Source organism: Nicotiana attenuata, unplaced genomic scaffold (assembly GCF_001879085.1).
Source record: "Nicotiana attenuata strain UT unplaced genomic scaffold, NIATTr2, whole genome shotgun sequence".
NCBI classification, from domain to species: domain Eukaryota; kingdom Viridiplantae; phylum Streptophyta; class Magnoliopsida; order Solanales; family Solanaceae; genus Nicotiana; species Nicotiana attenuata.
The window spans coordinates 596,526-609,922 of record NW_017670323.1 but is presented as its reverse complement, the minus strand read 5'-3'; the positions used below and the strand labels follow the sequence as shown (position 1 = coordinate 609,922).

Here is a 13,397-nt window from a genome sequence, read left to right as displayed (position 1 = left end):
TCATCATGCTTTTCTTATAGTATAATACCATTAACAGTTTAGTAATAAGCTCGGTTACCACTGTATAATATCAGTATTCACATTTGGGAGGTTTCAATGCATGGATCATGTAATCGGTATAACTGTGGACTTCTTCGCAAGAAGTCAAATATAACGGTAGTCCCTACCCGAGCGAAATCGGTAACGGTATGCTAGTTCTACCTTCCCACTAGCGAGGGCTATAACTGTACTCTGTAATCGGTAAATACAAGGTGAACCAGGTCTAACGAACCCGCCGTTAGCTACGGGATCCTTCAAAGTCTACTCTTATTTATACTTGTCTCTATATCCGTATATACTCATAGGAAAAAATTTTAAAACAAAATAGGGCATTTCGGTTATTATCAAATCATATATTTCATTTCGATAACAGTAAATTCAAATAACAGTAAAACAGATCTAGTGACAACGACAATAATTAAAACAACGGTAATCATCTCAAATAACTATTTCGGCATCATATCCAGTAAAAGACTTTCCCACATGCAACTCAAATTAATCGGTAACATATTCATATTAAAACTCATGTGTAAATCATGCAAGTTATAAAAACACAAATTGCGGTAAGATTACTACTCACAATACTCGTGTGAAATGCCAAACTCGTCACCTCGAGCGATCCGTACAACTTTCTTCAATCAATCTATAATCACATATTATCGATCTCATGTTAATTTCGTTATTTAGGCTAATTCATAGCTATTTTAGAAAACCCAATCATCGGGGTTCATGTTTGACTCTAAATTTGTGGATTTATATTTCCCCATGCTATGAGTAATTTAAATTAGTCCAAAAATCTTGTAAATAAAAAGGTATTTATATTTAATCATAGAACTAGGCCATAATTCTATCAATTTCAAACTATTTAGTAATTGTATATTTCTTTTTATATAAAAGAAAGTTGATATTGAATTCCTTTGTACCACATGAAATTGCATAAGTACAGTAAAATAATTCAACAGATGAGGAGAAGAAGTTAACCTCTTGAGTCGAAGGATTCAATTTCAACCCCCAGTTCTTCTTAAAGTCTTTGTCCAAAGCTTTCTTCTTCTTCGTCTCTTTTCTTCTTCTTTCTTTCTTTCCTTCTCTGTTTCTTTTTGTTTCGTATCTGAAGCTTCTGCTTCGCCCCCTTCCCCTAGCCCTTTTAAAAACTTGGGCAGATGTATTGTATGGGTTTCAGCCCTTTTTGGTTTCAATTTTTAAACTTTTCCTTCTTTTTTTGTTTATTTAGTTAGTTGTTTTTTTTTTTCTTTTTATTCAAACTTATTATTTACTAAATACCACATATGTCCCCATTTAAAATATTGGGGGTATTACATAATATCTGCATAATATGCTTAACTTTAATTTGTTTTGTTTCATTTATTCAGTATTCGTGAATGGAAAGATTTGCAAAGACCTAAAGCTTGCAAAAGCAGATGATTTCTTTGCTTAGGTCTTAATGTAATTGAAAATATAGTGCAACCTATGTATGGATATCTACAGAATTCCTGGACTCAACACTCTTGGGTATTTTTATAGCTCGTACTGATTTGGAACCCAAGAGTATAGTCCCATTTCACACACACCCTCGAGCTACTGAGCTTATAACTATATTGGAGGGTACTATTTATGCTGGATTTCTTGCTCCTCGTGCTGTAGATGTTTTCAAGAGTCGTCTCTTCTGGAAAATTTTGAATCTTGGCGGCGTGTTTGTGATCCCACAAGGTCTTATACACTTCCTTTATAATGTGGGCACAAAAATGCTACTGTACTCGCTTCTTTCAATAGTCAAAATCCTGGATTTGTTATGATTCCGAGTGAAATCTTTGCTTCAGATCCGCCTATTCTCGATACAGTAAAGGTTTCCAGCTTGATAGGAAAGTGATCAAACAACTTCGAAAGAAATTCTCCTAGGATATGTCATTAAAAATATTATCAGTGTGTGCAGCTGCTCACCAGCGATTTGTGAAATAGCTGAAATACTTTTCTCTTGTTTTGACACTGTTTACTGTATTTTTCAAACCTTTTTCTCTCCTTCCATTATGTAAGCTTAAAATATTTGAAGAAGCTCTACAGATCCGTAATGAGTAGATTCTTGTAAATGTAACACAATTAATTAGTAGCTTTACTTATTCACATTATCTAATCTAATAAAGTGTAATAAATTTCTCTGGCAGATTCAACTGGAAGTGGAACTCTGGAAGTATTCATTACACTCCAAAAATACTAAAATTAGCTACGGATTTCGTCACTAAATCGCTCGTAGCTAACAAAATTTCTTAATAATCTTGTCGTTAATCCGTCGCTAAATGGAATTAGCGACGAATTTTTCTGTTTAGCTACCGAACTAATTCCTATTTTTTTGCTAGTGTTATATTATGCCAGGGTACAGAACCAATTGCAACAAGTGAATACCAAAGAGAGTCTGCCCATTTGTTTTTTGTTTTTGGGTGTAACCGTTTGATATTCGATATCCGCTGGATTAGGGGTGTCAATGGTTCTGTTTGGCGGTTATTTCATAAAATTTCTACCATACCAATTTTTTCGATTATTCTGTTATGTATAACCAAAATTAGACTTTTCGAAACCGTCCCAATCATGTCGGTTTCTCTTCGGTATCGGTACGGTTCGGTTAATTGTCGGTATTTTCTTAAATGTCATGTAAAAGTCACTATTAAAAGTAGAATACAATAACATACATACTTTTATAGGACTTAGCAAAACTCTCTAGACAGTTTTACTGTTTAAATGGTGATGAATTAAGAAAACATGAAAGATGACTAGAGTATAGATCCATCAAATACTCTACAATAACATAAAAGAAACTAAGCAAAGACCAAAANAATTCAAATCATACAAAAGGAAACATATTCAATATATAGTAGTTTGCTACTCATAATCTCTAGAATACTTTGTGTCTTACTAGTGAAAATGCTGGAAATAACTTAGTTTCACTAGGAGTAGCATAATAGGTTTGGGAATTATGATTTTAATTTTAATTACTTATTGGCTTGTAGCCATTTTCATAATTTCAAGCCCAAGGAAAAATTTAATACTTTATTATTTTTAAACTTAATATATATATATATATATATATATATATATATATATATATATGTTTTTCACATGTGAATTTATTAGGTACGATTCGGTACTTTTTTGGTTTATTTCATAAAATAAATAACTTACCCTTATTATCGGTACAATTATAGATTTATATAAAAACTTGTCGATTTCCTCGATTTTTAAATGTCCCTTGACACCCTTACGCTGGACCAACTACTTTGGATTTGCACTATATAGGGCTCATTAAAGAAAAAACACTATTAACAAGAATTTTTTCGATCCAATACTCGTCCGAGACCCCTGATTAAAGGGATTAGATCTTGTTGATCCCCTTAAAGGTTCGCACCAAATAGGGATTAGAAACATTACATCCAACATTACGAGTGAACTTATTCCAATATGAAAGCAGATATTTTCTCTAAGTCTCGTTCCAACGTCCTAGTTAGTTCATGTTCTTCCTAGTTAAATGTCAAGAATAACAAATTGTCTGGTTATTGTTCTAATCCGGTACATGTTTAATAGCTATATAATTTCTAAAATAAATCAACTACTTAAATCAAGTGATACACAAAGACTCCCTTATCAGGAAGTGTTTGATGTTTCCTTCAGTATAACGGTGTTTAGACTTCTTTATCAAAATTAGACACCAAAAGACAAAAGTGCTATTTGGCATTGCCTCCAATTAATCGAAATTAACAGCTTGTTTGGATGGTTGTTATGTCTGGTTATATTCTCTTTTATGATTTTGATGTATATAATGTTTGGATAGATTGTATTGTTTGCCGTTGTTTCACGATGTCATTCACCAATAGTATTTCAAATAAACTTGCAATATTTTAAAGAAAAAAAATAAGGTATGAGGTAGAATTATTATATAAAAAGGTAAGGTAAAGGATAAAATATAGTCATTTAATATTTAATAAGGAAGGACAAGATGAGCGAAAAACATAATGACGCGGCCACACTGTAACGACCCGGCCGGTCGTTTTTGGAATTTACGCCTCGATCCCCCATTAACTGTTTCCCCTAAGTTCATCTCTGCTATTTTGGTTTGCCGGGACGTTCGGTGTTGGGATTCGGAGTGTTTTGGGACACTTAGTCCCTAAATGAGAGCTTAAGAGTTCATAAATGGTCCGTAATCGGAACAGTGTGAAGACGACCTCGGAATGGAAATCTGATGGCTCCGTTAGCTCCGTTAGGTGATTTCGGGGTTGGGAGCGTGTTCGGAATGTATTTTGGAGGCTCGTAGCTCATTTAGGCTTGAAATGCCGAAGTTTGAATTTTTGAAGTTTCTGGTCTGATAGTGAGTTTTCGATCCGAGGGTCGAATTGGAATTCCGGAAGTTGCAGTAGCTCCGTCATGTCATTTGGGATGTGTGTGCAAAATTTCAGGTCATTCGGGCGAGGTTTGGTTAGGTTTTTGATCGAAAGTGTGTTTTGTTGGAATTTGAAGTTCTTAGGCTTGAATCTTTGATTTAATCGGACTTCCGGTGTTGTTTTAGGTGTTTTAAGGATTGGTACAAGTTCGAATATGGTATTAGGTGGTATTGGTGCTTTTGGTTGAGGCCCCGGGGGCCTCGGGATGATTTCGGGTGGTTAACGGCAAAATTTGAGAAGTGTTGCAGCAGCTGAAGTTTTTCCCTTCTGGTATTTTCGCTTCTGCGGCTTGGGAACCGCAGCAGCGGAGCCGCAGAAGTGGCCTCAGCATCGCAGGAGCGAATTTGGGCTCCCTCAGCTTTTTCCGCAGGTGCGGAGGATCTACCTCAGATGCGGTTACGCACCTGCGAGGCTTCTATCGCAGATGCGGTCCCGAGTCCTTTGTGAGAAACCGCAGAAGCGGTAAGTATTTTGCAGAAGCGGCAACCGCAGGTGCGGTTTAAGACCGCAGAAGCGGAACCTTGGATTGTTAATGAAAACCGCAGAAGCGGCTCGTGGTCCGCAGAAGCGGGACCGCAGAAGCGATCCCTTGTCCGCAGAAGCGGAAATGACTGTTAAGAAATATCAATTTCGAGGGTTAAATTTCATAAGTTTGAAAATCAATTGAGAGCTCGGGAGAAGGCGATTTTGAGTGGGTTTTGAAGAGAAAATCATTGGGTAACGTTTCCTTGATCCCTTTTCATTATACTTCATCATTATATAGCTAAATACATCATTGGAATTCGAATTTAGGATCAAAAGTTGGTTAATGTGGGGTATAACTTCATTACCTAAACTATTGAGTTTTGAGTGGGCATTTGACCTCCGATTTGGGAGATTTTTATATGGTTAGACTCGTGAGAGTACGAGGGTTCTGAAAATGTGAAAATTATTCGATTCTGAGACGTTGGTTGGAGGGGCGTTTTGGTCATTTTACCTATTTTTGCGCCCTAGCTGTAAATTTATTAGCGAAATCAGTCGTTTGCAATATTATTTATAATGTGTAATTGAATTGAATAGATTTGGGCCATTTGGAGTCGGATACTCGTGGCAAGAGCGTGGTTTCTAGTTGATATTGAGCCGGTTCGAGGTAAGTGGCTTGTCTAAACTTGTGTGGGGGACCTTTCCCCTTAGGATTTGTTATTTGTTGATTTGAGTGCCTTGTACGCGAGGTGACGGGCGTGTACTTGAGCCAATTATTGGAAATCCGATTTTTCTTAAGATATTGAGATTGAGTTCCTTTCATATTTGTTTTATTCTACTTGTAATTATAACTTGTGCTAGATTAGGAAAGCATGTTTAGTTGATTCAACTTCCCTAATTGCTTAAGTTGCCTTAACTGTACTACGTGAAGCATGCTAGGCTAGCACTACCTGTTGCTTGTCTTTTGTACTTCGTTTCCGTGTACCTTCTGGTTGTGATTGCGCATTTACATTGGGACTACGGATGTGGGATTCCGGTAGCTGCCCCACCCCCCCCCCCTCCTTGTTTGTTTACTTTGGGAATACGGATTCGATTCCCGGTAGATCCCCCCGCACTTTTACTTTGGGACTGCGGGTTAGATTCCCGATAGATCCCCCTGCACATTGAGAAAAGGACTACAGGACGATATCCTGGGAGATCCTCATTGTTACCATTGGTGTTGAGCTGTACTTATTCTGTGGTCATTCCGTTCTTGTGTATTTGCTATTGTCTTGCTTAATCTGTCTTATTTCACTGTTGTATTTATTATTTCTGTCCGATTATCATACTGTTAATACTGTTATTACTATATTTTGTCTCAGTATGGCCCTGACCTTCCTCGTCACTACCCAACCGAGGTTAGGCTTGGCACTTACTGAGTACCGTTGTGGTGTACTCATGCCCTTCCTGCGCATGTTTTTCATGTGCAGATCCTCCAGGTACCTCTACTCAGGCGCACTATCAGTGAGGCAGGAGGACTACGGAGACTTCGAGGTAGATCTGCTACGTCCGCAGACCCACGAGTCTCCCTCTCACTCTATCTTTAGTACTTAGTTTTCCTTCTTTCGGTTGTTAGAAATTCTGGAGTTTGGAACCTTTACTATACACTTTTGTAGCCTATGTTGCCCGTGAGTTTTCGGGTTTTGGGAATTGTTTAGACTTGTGATATTGAGTTGTACTTGCCAAGCGGCATTCAGTACAGTTTCTTTAGATATTTGATTTGATTCTCTCTATTTTTCCACAATTATTATATTTTTCGCAAATGTTAGGCTTACCTGGTCATGGGGACCAGGTGCCGTCATGACATGTTCACGGTTGGTGAACTAGGGTCGTGACAAGTTGGTATCAGAGCTCTAGGTTCATAGGAGTCACGGAACACAGGTCGGTTTATTAGAATCTCGCTGATCGGTACGGAGACGTCTGTACTTATCTACGAGGGGCTATGTAACTGTTTAGGAAAAAATCTTCATTTCATTTGAATTCCTTGTCGTGCGATATTTTGACATTAGTTCTGAACTTCTGACTTCTATTCTCTCACAGATGGTGAGGACACGTGCCACTCGAGATGATCAGGCACCCGCGCCCCCTACTGCAGCCGTCAGAGGCCGGGGCCGGGGGAGAGGTCGCGCACGCGCACGTGGTGCAGCCAGAGCACCTGCGCGAGCTGCCGCCGAGGTACCACCAGTAGATCCAGCCGGAGCCCAGGCACCTGGCACACCTACTACTGCCACTACTACTCCAGGGCTCCAGGAGACTTTGGCTCAGTTCATGAGCATGTACACCACCTTGGCTCAGGCGGGCAGCGCAGACTTGAGAGGTTCAAGAAGTATGATCCCCCAGTGTTCAATGGATTAGCATCAGACGATGCCTTGGGATTTCTAGAGGAGTGTCATCGTATTCTTCGCACTATGGGCATAGTGGAGTCCAGCGGGGTTTCTTTCACTGCTTTTCAGCTTCGGGGAGCTGCCTGTGATTGGTGGCGCACTTATGAGTTAGACAGTCCAGTCGAGGCTGCTTCACTGACTTGGACCCAGTTCTCGGACACGTTTATGAGAGAGTTTGTTCCCCAGAGCCTCAGAGATTCATGGCGCACAGAGTTTGAGCACTTGCGCCAGGGCGCTATGACAGTTTCAGAGTATGCCATCCGTTATACCAGGTTGGCCAGGCACGCACCGGCTTTGGTTGCTACAGTTCGAGAGAGAGTTCGCAGGTTCATTGAGGGCCTTATTCCGCCCATCAGGTCTAGCATGGCTCGAGAGTTGGAGATGGACATTCCTTATCAGCAGGTAGTGAGCATTTCTAGGAGGATTGAGGGTATGCTTGCCAGGGAGCGAGGAGAGAGGGAGGCCAAGAGGTCTCGAGAGTCGGGTCACTACTCTGGTGCCCGTACCCCATCAGCAGGTCGTTATGGCAGAGGTTATTCGGGTCGCCCTGTTCATTCAGCTCTTCCAGCAGCCGGCAGTACTCCAGCTCCACCTCCACCTCAGGAGCCTTACTATGCACCTCCAGTTTCTAGCGCGCCTCCTGCGCGGGGTGTTTCAAGAGGTCAGTCCAGTAGGCCTAGTCCCAGCCAGTCACAGCCACCGCGTCCTCCCAGAGCTTGCTTCGAGTGTGGTGATACACGCCACATGGTTAAGGACTACCCCAGACTTGGTAGGGGTGCATCCTCACAGACTGCTCAGCCGCAGCGTGCTCCTCAGAGTTCTCAGGCCATGATCACAGCTCCAGCAGCTACCCCACCTGCCCAGCCGGCTAGGGGCGGAGGTCGGGGAGATAGAGGTCGCCCTCGAGAGAGGGGCCGGGCCAGATATTATGCTATTACTGCTCGTACTGAGGTTGTTGCCTCCGACTCCGTCATTATAGGTATTATTCTGGTTTGTCACAGAGAGGCATCGGTTCTATTCGATCCGGGCTCTACTTACTCTTATGTATCTTCTTACTTTGCTCCTCATTTAGGTGTGCCTCGGGATTCTTTGAGTGCCCCCGTTTATGTTTCTACTCCTGTGGGAGATTCTCTTGTTGTGGACCGCGTTTATCGGTCATGTTTGGTTACTATTCGTGGTTTTGAGACCAGAGCAGACTTATTATTACTCGGTATGGTGGATTTTGACATTATTTTGGGCATGGACTGGTTGTCGCCCTATTTTGCTATTCTTGATTGTCACGCCAAGACCGTGACGCTGGCTGTGCCAGGTATTCTGCGTGTTGAGTGGAGTGGTACTTTAGACCACACTCCCAATAGAGTTATCTCTTTTCTGAAAGCTCAACGCATGGTTGAGAAGGGGTATGCCGCGTATTTGGCTTATGTGAGAGATGTTAGTGTTGATACCCCTTCTGTTGATTCTGTTCCAGTGGTACGGGATTATCCCGATGTATTTCTAGCCGATCTTTCAGGCATGCCGCCTGATAGAGACATTGATTTTGGCATTGATCTGTTGCCGGGCACTCAGCCCATTTCCATTCCTCCGTATCGTATGGCTCCTCCGGAGTTGAAGGAGTTGAAGGATCAGTTGCAGGAATTGCTTGGTAAGGGTTTTATTCGACCCAGTGTTTCACCGTGGGGTGCTCCTGTTTTGTTTGTGAAGAAAAAGGATGGTTCTATGCGCATGTGTATTGACTACCGCCAGTTGAACAAGGTTACAGTGAAGAACCGTTATCCTTTGCCTCGCATTGATGATCTGTTTGACCAGCTTCAGGGCGCACGGGTGTTTTCTAAGATTGACTTGCGCTCAGGTTACCATCAGTTCAAGATTCGGGAGCCAGATATCATGAAGACTGCCTTCAGGACTCGATATGGCCATTACGAGTTCCTTTTCATGTCAATTGGGCTGACCAATGCCCCTGCGGCTTTCATGCATTTGATGCACAGTGTGTTCAGGCCATATCTTGACTCGTTCGTGATTGTTTTTATTGATGATATTCTGGTGTATTCCCGGAGCCGGGAAGATCATGACCAACACCTGAGGACCGTGCTTCAGACCTTGAGGGAGAAGAAATTATATGCAAAGTTCTCAAAATGTGAGTTTTGGCTGAGTTATGTGGCATTCCTAGGCCATGTAATTTCTAGCGAGGGTATTCGGGTGGATCCGAGGAAGGTAGAGGCCGTGCAGAGTTGGCCCAAGCCGTCCTCAGCTACAGAGATTCGCAGTTTCCTTGGCCTGGCGGGTTACTACCGTCGTTTTGTGGAGGGATTTTCGTCGATTGCTGCCCCTATGGCTAGATTGACCCAGAAGGGTGCCCCATTTCAGTGGACAGAGGAGTGTGAGGCGAGCTTTCAAAAGCTCAAGACAGCTTTGACTACAGCCCCTATCTTGATGTTGCCTACCGGTTCGGGGTCTTATTCTGTCTATTGTGACGCCTCGAGAGTTGGCCTTGGAGTAGTATTGATGCAGGACGGTAGGGTGATTGCCTACGCGTCTAGACAGTTGAAGGTACATGAAAAGAATTACCCTGTCCACGACCTCGAGTTAGCTGCCATTGTTCATGCCTTGAAAATCTGGCGACATTACCTGTATGGTGTGCCTTGTGAGATCTATACTGATCATCGGAGTTTGCAGCACTTGCTCAAGCAAAAGGATCTCAATATGCGTCAGAGGAGGTGGTTAGAGCTGCTGAATGATTATGACATCACTATCCTATATCACCCGGGCAAGGCCAATGTGGTGGCAGATGCCTTGAGTCGCCGGGAGGAGAGTTTGGGGAGTTTGGCATATTTACCAGCTTTAGAGAGGCCTATGGCGATGGATGTTCAGGCCTTAGCCAGCCAGTTCGTGAGATTGGATCTTTCGGAGCCCGGTCGGGTTCTAGCCTGTGTGGTTTCCCGGTCTTCCCTATTTGATCGTATCAGGGAGCGGCTGTATGATGACCCTCACTTGCTTGTCCTTCAGGACAGGGTCCAGCGTGGGGATGCCAGAGATGTGACCATTGGAGATGACGGGGTATTGAGGATGCAGGGCCGTATTTGTGTGCCCAATGTTGATGGTCTTCGAGAGTTGATTCTAGCAGAGGCCCATAGCTCGCGGTATTCCATCCATCCGGGTGCCGCGAAGATGTATCAGGACCTGAGGCAGCACTACTGGTGGAGGTGGATGAAGAAGGATATAGTTGGTTATGTGTCTAGATGCCTCAACTGCCAGCAAGTGAAGTATGAGCACCAGCGCCCGGGTGGGTTGCTCCAGCAGATAGAGATTCCGGAGTGGAAATGGGAGCGCATCACCATGGATTTTGTATCTGGACTTCCACGGACCTTGAAGAAGTTTGATTCCATTTGGGTTATTGTGGACCGGCTGACCAAGTCCGCTCATTTCATTCCTGTGTGTACCACTTATTCATCGGAGCGGTTGGCGGAGATTTATATCAGGGAGATCGTTCGTTTGCATGGTATTCCAGTTTCAATCATTTTAGACAGAGGTACTTAGTTTACATCGCGGTTCTGGAGAGCTGTGCAGCAGGAGTTAGGCACTCGGGTGGAGTTGAGCACAACATTTCACCCCCAGACGGACGGACAGTCCGAGCGCACTATTCAGATTCTTGAGGACATGCTACGTGCGTGCGTGATTGAGTTTGGAGGGTCTTGGGATCATTTCTTGCCATTGGCGGAGTTTGCTTATAACAACAGTTATCAGTCCAGCATTCGGATGGAGCCGTATGAGGCTTTATATAGCAGGAGGTGTAGATCTCCGGTGGGTTGGTTCGAGCCGGGTGAGGCCAGGCTATTGGGTACAGAGATGGTTCAGGATGCATTGGAGAAGGTCAAGGTGATTCAGGACAGACTCCGTACAGCCAAGTCTAGACAGAAGAGTTACGCGGACAGGAAGGTTCGTGATGTTTCATATATAGTTGGTGAGCAGGTTCTGCTTCGGGTCTCGCCTATGAAGGGCGTCATGAGGTTTGGAAAGAAAGGGAAGCTGAGTCCGAGGTTTATTGGCCCTTTTGAGATCTTGAGGCGAGTTGAGGAGGTTGCTTATGAGCTTGCCTTACCTCCTAGCTTGGCCGGAGTTCATCCGGTATTTCATGTTTCGAGGCTCCGGAGGTATCACGGTGATCCGTCGCACGTGTTGGATTTGAGTTCAGTCCAGTTGGACAAGGATCTATCCTATGTTGAGGAGCCAGTGGCTATTTTGGACAGACAGATCAGAAAGTTGAGGTCAAAGAACATTGCTTCAGTGAAGGTTCAGTGGCGGGGTCAGCCGGCCGAGGAGGCGACTTGGGAGACCGAGCAGGATATGCGTAGCCAGTACCCTCATCTTTTCACTACTTCAGGTATGTTCTCTATGCTCGTTTGAGGACGAACGAATGTTTAAGTGTAGGAGGATGTAACGACCCGGCCGGTCGTTTTTGGAATTTACGCCCCGATCCCCCATTAACTGCTTCCCCTAAGTTCATTTCTGCTATTTTGGTTTGCCGGGACGTTCGGTGTTGGGATTCAGAGTGTTTTGGGACACTTAGTCCCTAAATGAGAGCTTAAGAGTTGATTAATGGTCCGTAATTGGAACAGTGTGAAGACGACCTCGGAATGGAAATCCGATGGCTTCGTTAGCCCCGTTAGGTGATTTCAGGGTTGGGAGCGTGTTCGAAATGTATTTTGGAGGCTCGTAGCTCATTTAGGCTTGAAATGCCGAAGTTTGAATTTTTGAAGTTTCCGGTCCGATAGTGAGTTTTTGATCCGAGGGTCGGATTGTAATTCTGGAAGTTGCATTAGCACCGTCATGTCATTTGGGATGTGTGTGCAAAGTTTTAGGTCATTCGGACGAGGTTTGGGTAGGTTTTTGATCGAAAGTGTGTTTTGTTGGAATTTGAAGTTCTTAGGCTTGAATCTTTGATTTAATCGGACTCCCGGTGTTGTTTTAGGTGTTTTAAGGATTGGTACAAGTTCGAATAAGGTATAGGTGGTATTGGTGATTTTGGTTGAGGCCCCGGGGGCCTCGGGATGATTTCGGATGGTTAACGGCAAAATTTGAGAAGTGTTGCAGCAGCTGAAGTTTTTTTCCTTCTGGTATTTTCGCTTCTGCGGCTTGGGAACCGCCGAAGCGGAGCCGCAGAAGCGGCCTCAGCATCGCAGGAGCAAATTTGGGCTCCCTCAGCTTTTTCCGCAAGTGCGGAGGATCTACCGTAGATGCGGTTACGCACCTGCGAGGCTTCTATCGCAGATGCGGTCCCGAGTCCTTTGTGAGAAACCACAGAAGCGGTATGTATTTCGCAGAAGCGGCAACCGCAGGTGCGGTTTAAGACCGCAAAAGCGGAACCTTGAATTGTTAATGAAAACCGCAGAAGCGGCTCGTGGTCCGCAGATGCGGGACCGCAGAAGCGGTCCCTTGTCCGCAGAAGCGGAAATGACTGTTCAGAAATATCAATTTCGAGGGTTAAATTTCATAAGTCTGAAAATCGATTGAGAGCTCGGGAGAAGGCGATTTTGAGTGGGTTTTGAAGAGAAAATCATTGGGTAACGTTTCCTTGATCCCTTTTCATTATACTTCATCCTTATATAGCTAAATACATAATTGTAATTCGAATTTAGGATCAAAAGTTGGTTAATTTGGGGTAAAACTTCATTACCTAAACTATTGAGTTTTGAGTGGGCATTTGACCTCCGATTTGGGAGATTTTTATATGGTAAGACTCGTGAGAGTACGAGGGTTCTGAAAATGTGAAAATTATTCGATTCTGAGACGTTGGCTGGAGGGGCGTTTTGGTCATTTTACCTATTTTGCGAGCTATTTATTAGCAGAATCAGTAGTTTGCAATATTATTTACAATGTGTAATTGAATTGAATAGATTTGGGCCATTTGGAGTCGGATACTCGTGGCAAGAGCGTGGTTTCTAGTTGATATTGAGCCAGTTCGAGGTAAGTGGCTTGTCTAACCTTGTGTGGGGGACCTTTCCCCTTAGGATTTGTTATTTGTTGATTTGAGTGCCTTGTACGCGAGGTGACG

At 43.4% G+C, this 13,397-nt stretch overlaps 1 pseudogene; it reads left to right on the top strand.

The window, feature by feature from the left end:
- The first annotated feature begins 633 nt into the window (after positions 1-633).
- Positions 634-1,935, top strand: LOC109237866 (annotated as a pseudogene).
- Positions 1,936-13,397: the final 11,462 nt, after the last annotated feature.